The sequence below is a fragment of the Sus scrofa genome, chromosome 15 (genome assembly GCF_054392235.1).
Source record: "Sus scrofa isolate SSC_HxYL_T2T_F1_AM1 chromosome 15, Sscrofa_HxYL_maternal_Yorkshire_Landrace_v2.0, whole genome shotgun sequence".
NCBI classification, from domain to species: Eukaryota; Metazoa; Chordata; class Mammalia; order Artiodactyla; family Suidae; genus Sus; species Sus scrofa.
The window spans coordinates 96,194,425-96,205,074 of NC_139397.1; the positions used below are offsets into that span (position 1 = coordinate 96,194,425).

Sequence of the window (10,650 nt, forward strand, 5' to 3'; positions counted from 1 at the left end):
CCTGCTCTCATATAGCTTAGAGTCTAGTGGAGGAACTGGACTTTTAACAAATATTCACAAATATGTGTATTATTTAAAGATAATAAATTTTATGAGGGAAAATCATAGGGTACCATGAACTAGAACAGAAAGATTCTAATTTAATTTGGGAGATCAGAGAAAGCCTCTCTGCAAACCTGACATTTAACATGAGAACTAAAGGAAGAATATGAGTTGGCTAAGGCAATCTAGTGGAGTAATGCCTAGGAAGTACTTCCTCTTTCTCCACAAGTTCTTCTCCAACCATTGCTACCACAATAATACTCTTTCTCCTAACTGATCATAGCCAACTCTTTTCCAATTTCAATTTGGCATCTGCTATACCACCAACCTCCTCTTCCAACCTGTTCTCCAGTACACTTCTGCACCTGCATGCCTTTGCCCAACATATATCATATTTCCTCAGCCTGAACTGAACTTCCTCTTATGCCATCCACACACTTTCAAACCAGACCTACATACTCTTCAAACATCTATAATTCCACTTCTCTTGGAAAGCCGTCTCTAATCCCCTCGTAAGACAAGAGCATGTCTATTTCTCTCACTAGTTTGTCCTTCCCTAAGGATAGGGACCACCTTTTATTCAACTTTGAGTTCCCACTGCATTATTACAACTGAACAGACACTATAGACACCATGTTTATTGAATGAATAGTGGATGAATAGGTGGATGAGTAAATAGGATAGATTCCTGTAAATTTACATGTATATATGTATACAAATTCTTAGAAAGAAGAACCATAGCTAATTTTTAATCCTCTCAGTACATAGCATAGCAGACTGTACATGCATATTGTAGGAACTAAATTTAAATATTTATTGAATATAAAAAACCTTACATATGGGATGCTAGAAGTTAAAATAATTAGAAGTATGAGAATTGAAGCAAATCTCTTTTGTCTGATGTTTTTCTCTCCCTTTTTAAACTGGAAGCTATAGAATGTCATTTAGCCAGTTTTCCTTTAATGCCAAGTGTTAAGCACATTCTTTACTGAAGACATAAATCATCAGCTCCATTACTAAAGTCACTGATATACAAGGATAGGGAGCTAATAGAAACCAGAAGTGTTGTTCATGTGGGTAAGCGCTAAATTTTGGTGAATTGCGTTTAAATAGCAAATAGCTTCAGCTGTAAATACTGGACTAAAAGAATAAATTCCCATGTTTACTTCCTTCTATGAAAGGCTCTTTTGAAATGGCAAGTAGGCTTTTACGGTGAGAATGTCTTTCAATAGATCAACTGGAAACCTAATTGCTTGATCATTTTCTTTAGAGTAAGTAGCTTCAGATTTTTAAATTAGGTTGGAATTTTTGATGCCACTTATACAATGTTTGGTAGGAATTTAATCAGTACAGATTTTTTTGAATGATAATTTGATGTTATCTATCAAAATGTAAAATATCCATAACCTTTGACCCATGGACTCTACTTTCAAAAATCCATCCCAAACAAAAAACTAGAACACAAAGAAAAATGTACAAAAAAGTGTGATGCAATACTGACTAGTTAGAAATGACTTAGCTCACCATCAGTGTGGAAATGGTTATATAAACTGAAGTATCTTGATACTATACAATACACCTGGGTGGTGAGTACTTACTCTTTGTTTGAAAATTTCCATAATATAAAGGATTTTTTAAATTTCATTTAAAGGTTCCTCTTCTGCTTAGGATCTAGAAAGCTTCAAGAGAACATCACTTCTATCCTAAAAACAAGAAAAAGCTCAGATAGTCTACAAAATCATAATTTTTTGAATCCATTAGAGACCTGAGTACACAAGGCAACTAAATTCCAAAGAATGACAAAGGAAAAAAGGAACTGTATAAAATTTTACCTTTGACACAGCATGGAAGGAAGGAATGGCCACCATCAGGTAGGTTAAAAGAAAATAGCTAAACATTTTAAACAAATTCTTAAAGGCCAAATGTGGGCTAGTGTGTCAGTTTAGAATTAAATGGGAACACCAGACTTCTACAAGGAATGTTGCACTTATTCCAAACTCTTATCTACTAGGCCATCACAGGAAAGATTGGTCATCATAACGAAGAGCAGGAAGTAGCAGACTGTCTCCTTTGGAGGCTCAGGTATTGCAGTTAATGATCATCTCCCACTGTGGGAGAGGTCTGAAACCCAGCCCACTTCCCCACAATCTTCACTCATAAGAGGCAAAAGCTTTGAGCAGCTCATGGGCAGGAGAAGAAAAGCAAAGCTTCCCATGCAGGCAAAGATCCATGGCTTCTGGGGAAAGGGTAGAAACAAAAGCCCCTTGCCCTGGGGGAGAGCTACGAAAACTTATGGGCCTGAGCTCCTGCAGTGATACAAAGTAGGGGTCCTCTCTGACTAGAGGAAGAACTGGAAACTTAACCACTCTAGACTCAGAATGAATGTCCTTGAGATCCACCCACAAGTCTCATACTTTTTAAAGAACTAACCTACTTAAAATACTATAATCATCTCTTCTAATTAGGATCCTTTTTCTCTACATGAAGTAATCAGATAATAGTGGAGAATTCTGCAAGGGATCAGAAACAGCCAGTGAGTGATCTTCCAAAGCAAGCTTGAGAGGATATATTCTCTTCATTTTCAAAGAGGACCTATAAAACTGACGGTGATTACGTTCTAAGTTTGAGAAGACTGTGTCTACTAATCCATATTTTTTCCCAAACAATATTCTCCTATAAATATGGCATCTTGGCTTATTTCAGGCAGCTTGATGTAGGAAAAACATGAGCTTTGGTGTCTCCCAGGTCTTTAGCTGTAGGAACATATGCAAAGTGCTGCGAGCATCAGCTTCTTCACATGAAAACAAGAAATAGAAGTAGGTGATGCTTTACCTTGTGGTTGCCCATGAAAATCAAGTGAGTTCAGTATAAAACAACTGGCCCTGAGTTTAGCATATAAAAGAAACACACTATTAATGCTTGGTGACTTTTCTCCTCACCCCACTACCTGTTGCTGCATATATTATGTTAAGGATTTAGACATCGTTTGCAGATCTTATTGCTATATACTGCTCTTAGACTAAGACTTTGATCCAGAAAAACATAGTCCTTGTCCTTGTGCACCTGGCTAACTTATCTTCTTGCCCTTCTCCCTCAAGGCTCCAAACATTTCTTCAGCCCTCCTTCAACTCCCATTGTAACTGTGTATGTGTTTTTACTGATGGCAATTTCTAATCTTATTATAATAATTGCCATTAAGCTGAAGTTATTTTTCTGTCCCATTGAATAAATAAATGGAATATTTCTAAACAACAAATCTCCCTCTACTTAGATATTTTCTACATCCTAATTCTTGATCAATTTATCTTCTTTCTTAAAAACAATATTGTGTTTGAGCTAGAAGTTAGAGGACATCCAGCGCACCATCCTCAGAGGCCAGCTAGCCAGTTAATGACAGAGCCAAAACTGAAACCCAGGTCTCCTGCCTCATCCCATCATTATATAGCAAATCAGCTAAGTGATTTTAAAAATCAAGTAATTTTGCCCAATTCTATAGCATAATTAAAGATCCCTAAAATGTGTAAAAAATGCCATGATGAAGACTTTTATAGGTGAAAGCACTCTAAGACCTCAAGAGAAAAGAAGCCATATGAATCCCAAGTTGTAGCAGAATTCATTATTAATGCTACTGTTATTCAAACAATTGAACTTTCTAGTTAATTTTAATATTGTTCTCTGTTAGATTAAAGATGGCCACAAATTTATTGCTACCCCTCCCCCAGAATCTGGGCTGGCCCTGATGGCCTGCAAGACTTATAAAATACAACAGAAGTGAGGTTCTAGGACTTCTGAAGGTAAGTCATAAGAAGCCTTGCAGTTTCCAAGGTTGCTTGGAATACCCTTTGTGTGTGTGTGTGTGTGTGTGTGTGTGTGTGGTGTAAAATGTATTCTTTTTAATTTTTTATTATGGTTGATTTACAATGTTCTGTCAATTTCTGCTCTGTAGCAAAGTGACCCAGATATATATATATACACACATTCTTTTTTTCACATTATCCTCCATCATGTCCCACAGGATATAGTTCCCTGTGCTATACAACAGGATCTCATTGCTTATACATCCCAAATGCAATAGTTTGCATTTACTAACCCCAAACCCCCAGTACATCCCACTCCCTTCCCCTCCCCCTTGGCAACCACAAGTCTGCTCTCTATGTCTACAAGTTTGTTTCTATTCTGTAGATAAGTTCATTTGTGCCATATTTTACATTCTATATATAAGTGATATCATATGGTATTTGTCTTTCTCTTTCTGCTTCACTTAGTATGAGAATTTCTAGTTCCATCCATGTTGCTGCAAATGGCATTATTTTGTTCTTTTTATGGCTGAGTAGTAACACATTGTGTATATGTAGCATCTTCTTAATCCATTTATCTGTTGATGGACATTTAGGTTGTTTCTATGTCTTAGCTATTGTGAATAGTGCTGCAATGAACATAAGTGTGCACATATCTTTTTCAAGGAAAGTTTTGTCCAGATATATGCTCAGGAGTAGGATTGCTGGATCATATGGTAGTACTATGTTCAGTTTTCTGAGGAACTTCCATACTGGTTTCCATAATAGTTGTACCATGGAATCCTCTTTCTGCACACCATGAGCAGAAACGCAACTTAAAAACAACAACAAAATAACTCAATTTTTAAGTGAGCAAAGTATCTGAATAAACATTTCTCCAAAGAAGATATACAAGTGGCCAATAAGCATATCAAAAGATGACCAACCTCACTAGTTATTAGGAAAATGCTTATCAAAACCAAAATTTTATCACTTCACAACCATTAGGATAATTATTTTAAAAAAACAGAATATAAAATGTATTGGTGAAGATGTATAAAAATTGGGATGCTCATGCACTGCTTATAGTTATATAAAATTGGTGCAGCTGCTATGAAGAACAATTTGATGGCTAAATATAGAATTACCATATCATCCAGCAGTTCCATTCCTAGGAATATACTCAAAGGAATTGAAAGCAGGGACTTGAACAATATTTGAACATTCATGCTGTTTATAGCATCATTATTCACAACAGCCAAAAGGTGGAAACAACCCAAGTTTCCACAAACAGATGAATGGATATACAAAATCCATTCATCAATATGATATGTATACAATGGAATAGTACTCAGCCATAAAAAGAAATGAGGTTCCTAAATGACGCTACAACAGGGATGAACCTTGAAGACGTTATGCTAACTGAACAAAGCCAAGCGCAAGAATGGATATTGTATGATTCCTCTTATATGATGTACCTAGAACAGGAAAATTTATAGAGGCACAAAGTAGATTAGAGGTTACTAGGGTCTAGGGGAAGGAGGATTGGGGAATGGAGAGTTACTGCTTAATGAGTGCAGCGTTTCTGTTTGGGGCAATGAAAAAATTTTGGAAATAGTTGATTGTACTATGTAGTGAATGTACTTAATGCCACTGAACTGAAACTTTAAAATGCTTAAAAAGGTCAATGTTTTATATATATTCTTTATCACAATAAAAAAATATAAGAAAAATTGGCAAATGACATATATTTAAAAAGAAAACAGAGAAGGGAGAGGCTATCCCAGCCCTAACACCTTGAAACCTCATAGGAGGAGCCAGATGTGGGTGCTCTGGTTGACAGACTTGGCTGATCCTGACCTTCCAAGAATCCCTGCAGGAGCCAGACCTGGTAGTGAGTCTGGCTTTGTTCCTCCAGAGCTTAACCACCAAGCTGATTACCTATGAGTGACCTCAAGCAATGTCACCTGGAACATTGGAAATTACCCAGCTGAGCCCTGCCCTGTTCCTCAAACTCATGGACATAATAAAATAGTTGCTGTTTTATGCTGCCAGGTTTGAGGATAATCTGTCCCACAGAAGTAGATAACCAGAACACATACACCTTACTTTCCGTAAGAGGGTTTGACTGATTAAGGATTCAGATCTGCTTGAAGAGGCATCTGGAGGGGGTACAATGCTAGTTCTTTTGATGTGGTTTATGTGAAAGATGCCAGTGGCAACAGCCATTGAAGATGCCACCTGGCTCTCCAACATTTTTGTTATTGGCAAAGGCAACAAAACATGTATTTCTCTTCTCCAGGGAAAAGTTATCCACCTCATTGCTGCTGAAGAGAGACACAAGAGACTGGTGGCTAAACAGAGCAGTGGGTGATCTCTAGGTAACATGACTGGAAAAGTCTTTGTACTTAAGTAAAATAATATGGCCTGAATGAATGAATGAATATTATACAACCTGATACCCCCAAATGTTACTTCTTTAATAAATATTTATCACATAACTATGTTCCAGGCATTCTGCTTGATGACACATATACCAAGAGTAGTTCAGCATTCTAGATAGTGGGACAGGGAGGAGGAGGTGGAGAGGAGGGGAAATCAAAAAGAAATACAGACAATATTCAGTCTTCAATCAAGAGAAGAAATGGAGCAGTTAGTTCTCCTTGGAGGAGGGGAAAGATTCAGAGAGAAAATAACTTAAACCAAGTCTTCTTAAACCAAGTCTTCAAGGCTGATTTGGCACTTAGTACAGCAGTGGAGAGTGGAGAAAGGCCATCTCCAGTTGTCCAGCACCCTGGTGTCTAACACTTACAATAAAAGTATTGATATGAGTAAATAGGCAGCTCTGTCTTGGTTAATTCTATCACATCAGCAGATGACTTTCCTAACAGGGCTTGGCTTCTGAAGGAGGAAATGGCTCAAAGCAGCGTGATAGTACAAATAATAATAATGGCTACTAGTTTTGAGGCACTACCATGAGCCAGCACTGTGCTAAGCAATGATATTCATGAATTCAGTGACTTCTGATCACACAAGCAAACCACCTCAAAATATTTAAGGACTGTAGTGTGACAAATAATTTGGGTTTGTTTTTGGTTTGGCTTGTTTAATATAAGACTTTTTAATTATTTTACTATATAACATTAGTGAATATAACCAATTGTGTTTTTTCAAATGGTAAATGAGATGCAGGATAGCATTTCTCTTTGATTCCTGAAAACCTCAGTATCATATGTCCTTTGGAGGATCCAGTTTTCTACCATGGCTATGATACTGTCACAAGGATTCCGAAGGTGCATTTTGCTAAGTTGTTCTATCATGGATCCTTGATAAAGAACATTTTGCTAAGTTGTTCTATCATGGATCCTTGATAAAGAACATTTTGCTAAGTTGTTCTATCATGGGTCCTTGCTCTTAATGCTCACCTTTCCCTTCTAATCCGGTTTTCAGCACTAGAACATGTGCCTCTTCATTATAATGTGCAGAATCTGGCCAAGCGACAGGTTTTGTGTGTTCATGTGGAATGTCCACAGAAGGGTGACAACATACTATTGTCCTGCCATCAGACATCAAAGCAAGCTCTCCTTTGCAATTATAGTTATCTGGAAGAGAAGAATATGTAGGTTTACAACAAATGAAATATGGGGCTCCACTTTGAACTGGAAATAAATGTTTCAAGACAGTTCTGCTTGATATGGCCCATTTTACTGCTGCCAATGCCATAGTGAATCAAGATGATTATCAGCTGGAATGAAAGAAGATGATTTGAAGAGAAACTGTTTTTAAAATCTGCTTCTAGGAGTTCCCCTCGTGCCTCTGCAGTTAGTAAACCCGACTGGCATACACAGGAAGACAGGTTCCATCCCTGGTCTCCCTCAGTGAGTTGAGGATCCCTGTGGCCATGAACTGTGGTGTGGGTCACAGATGCAGCTCGGATTGCAAATTGCTGTGGCTCTGGCATAGGCCAGGGGCTGTGGTTCTCCTTGGACCCCTAGCCTGGGAACCTCCATATGCCACGGGTATGGCCCTAAAAAGACAAAATATACCAAAATAAATAAATAAATAAATAAATAAATTTTTAAATCTGCTTCTAGGCATGCCTCTTTTCATCCCTTGACACTGCTGACTGCGAGCCCGCCATCTTGCTTCAGTCTGAGTCCTGGGAGACCCCACTCCCTGGCAGATGGTTTGCTTTTCTTCCTTGTTGTCCTGGGTTAGACCTGGGATCAATGAATCAAAGCCATAGAAAGACAGATTTTTGACTCAACCAAGAGAATAGCTACCAAAGAGGCTATTTGATGAACTGAATGACCTCTGGACAAAGTAAGTTCTCTGCTTTTTAACACTTTAATGTTTTCCTTTGTAATAGTTTTTACCCCCAAACAACTTAGAGATTAAGAACAAGAGGCAAAGACAGAATTTAAAGAATTCCAATTTCTCTCACTCACAGAGACATCTCTGTTTCCTACAAGACCAGCGAAGGGGAAAGGGGGAAAAAAAGATAAGGAGAGAGAAGATCTAGACTTAGATAAAATGCAAGTTTAAACAGCTTGAGCACATTGAGTTCAACTGGGACAGTTAGTCGGTGTATCTCACAAAACTCAAAGTGAAAGTGGTACTTGAAGCTTACAGTCCCCTCTTCTGGTTGTAGATAAATTGGTGCCCAAAGTACCAGTTCCAGCTGGCAGTCCCTTGCCTGGGTACGTTTCTTGTCCCCTGCCATTCACCTATAGAGTCAGCCTACTCATGTGATTTTTACTCTGAGCCTCTTGCTTTAACAGATGGTTTTAACTTCAAATTACAAATAATTTTCTCTCTGGGTACTATCTCAGTCCCTAACTTACATTTAACATTTTAGGTAATAGCCTGCCGTTCATCATCCTAAGCAATTTACAGATTTAAACTTACACTGTGTGTGTGTGTGTGTGTGTGTGTGTGTGTGAGCACGCGCACATATGTATGTAAATATATGTGTGTTCTAATAGAAATAGCCTCTTGTTTTATTACTTTCTCACACAACAGACTGAACCAGTGAACTGAGGTTTCCCCATACTCCTAGTACCATTAGACCTGCTTGAAGGACTTCATAACCCTACAACTTGTAGAAATGTTGAACAAAGGCCTCGAAGTGTCTGGTGGGTAGCAGAACTAGACTAACTGAAATTGCTCTCCCAAGTCAAAGAATCTAAAAGTGTCTGATAATTAACTTGGGTTGAAATAAGCTTTGAAACGGGACCATTCCCCACATCTGTCTTTCAGTCACAAGTTATAAATCATCATGTTTCCCTTACTGAGATCAGTGGGGGTGTGAGGGAAATGGGAGGATCAGGACACAAATGAAGTCACTGACTGGCTGCAGCCAAAAATTACAAAAATGAACAAGGCATGGTCTTATACTCAGGAAGTTCTTAGTCTAGTGGGGGAAACAGAGACATTCCAGATCATTTTAGAACAATGTGGCAAATAAATTGATATTTTGTTTGTTTGTTTTGTTTTGTTTTTACTTCTTTTTTTATTACTCAAATGAATTTATCACATCTGTAGTTATATAATGATCATAACAATCCAATTTCACAGGATTTCTATCCCACAACCCAATAAAGTGATATTTTTAAAAAGATGTGTTCAAGGCATCATGGGACCATCAAGGAGGTTCACTTAGTCATACTGGGGTAAGGTGTGGAATCTGGAAACCATCTGGAGTAAATGATTACTAAAATGGATCTTAAAATAAAAGTATGACTTACGCTGGCATGGAAAGGGAGGTTATCAGTGTTCTGGTGTTGTGTTGTGTGGTGCTGTGTTCTGCAAAGAGAAGTAAGTTCTCCTTTGGGACAGCAATGTCAAGGCCAACATGGGTGAGAGATGGGGCTGATGAAGATAATAGGGAACAGACCGCAAAAGCTTTAAATGCCTCATTAAGGCATCTGGACTTTGCCTTGTTGGCAGCAGGGAGCCATTGGTGGGTCTTAAGCCGGAGAATGACATGGGAAGATATGCCTTTCAGGTAACTCTGGCATGGCTTTGTAGAAAACTGATTTGAAAATAAAAGACAGGAGGCAGGGAGTGGTTGGGAAGCTGTTATAGTAATCCAGAGAGGAGATGGTAAGGGCCTGACCCAGGTGTTAGCAGTTAAGGGAAGAAAAAAAGTTGAGAAATATTACATGGTGAAATCAGAAGGTTCATGAGATGGTTGAGGGTGGGGAGGGGATGTCCAATACAGTGAATTACGGACAGTTTCCAGGTATCTACCTAATGCCACTTCCCTAGTGAGGTCTTTCTTGGCTGCCCTATTAAAGCTACAACATCATCCTACCAATATTCCCCATTCTCCTTCCCTGCTGCATCTTTCTCTATAGCTCTTACACAGATTTTTTTTTTTCTGGCCGCCTGGCAGCAGATGAAGCATCCAAGCCACAGCCACAAATTAAGCTGCAGCCTCGAACTAAGCCACAGCTGCAGCACCGCCAGATCCTTAACCCCCTGTGCTGGGCCAGGGATGGAAACTTTCTCCCAGCACTCCCAAGATGCCGCTGACCCCATTGCACCACATCAGGAGCTTCTATAGCTCTTAAAACGTATTATACAATTGTGTTATGATCTACCTTCCCCCAGGAGACTATAAGAGGTTCTTTTTTTTTTTCATTTTATTTTATTTTTTAATTATTTCCCCAATACAATTTTTTTCTAGTGTACAGTAATGGTGACCCAGTCACACATACATGTACACATTCTATTTTCTCACATTATCATGCTCCATCATAAGTGACTAGACATAGTTCCCAAGGCTACACAGCAGGATCTCATTGCTAATCCATTCCAAAGGCAATAG

The 10,650-nt window shown here is 38.5% G+C and overlaps 1 pseudogene; it reads right to left on the reverse strand.

Moving 5' to 3' along the window:
* Positions 1-1,323: 1,323 nt before the first annotated feature.
* Positions 1,324-7,541, reverse strand: LOC146395994 (large ribosomal subunit protein mL42-like; annotated as a pseudogene).
* Positions 7,542-10,650: the final 3,109 nt, after the last annotated feature.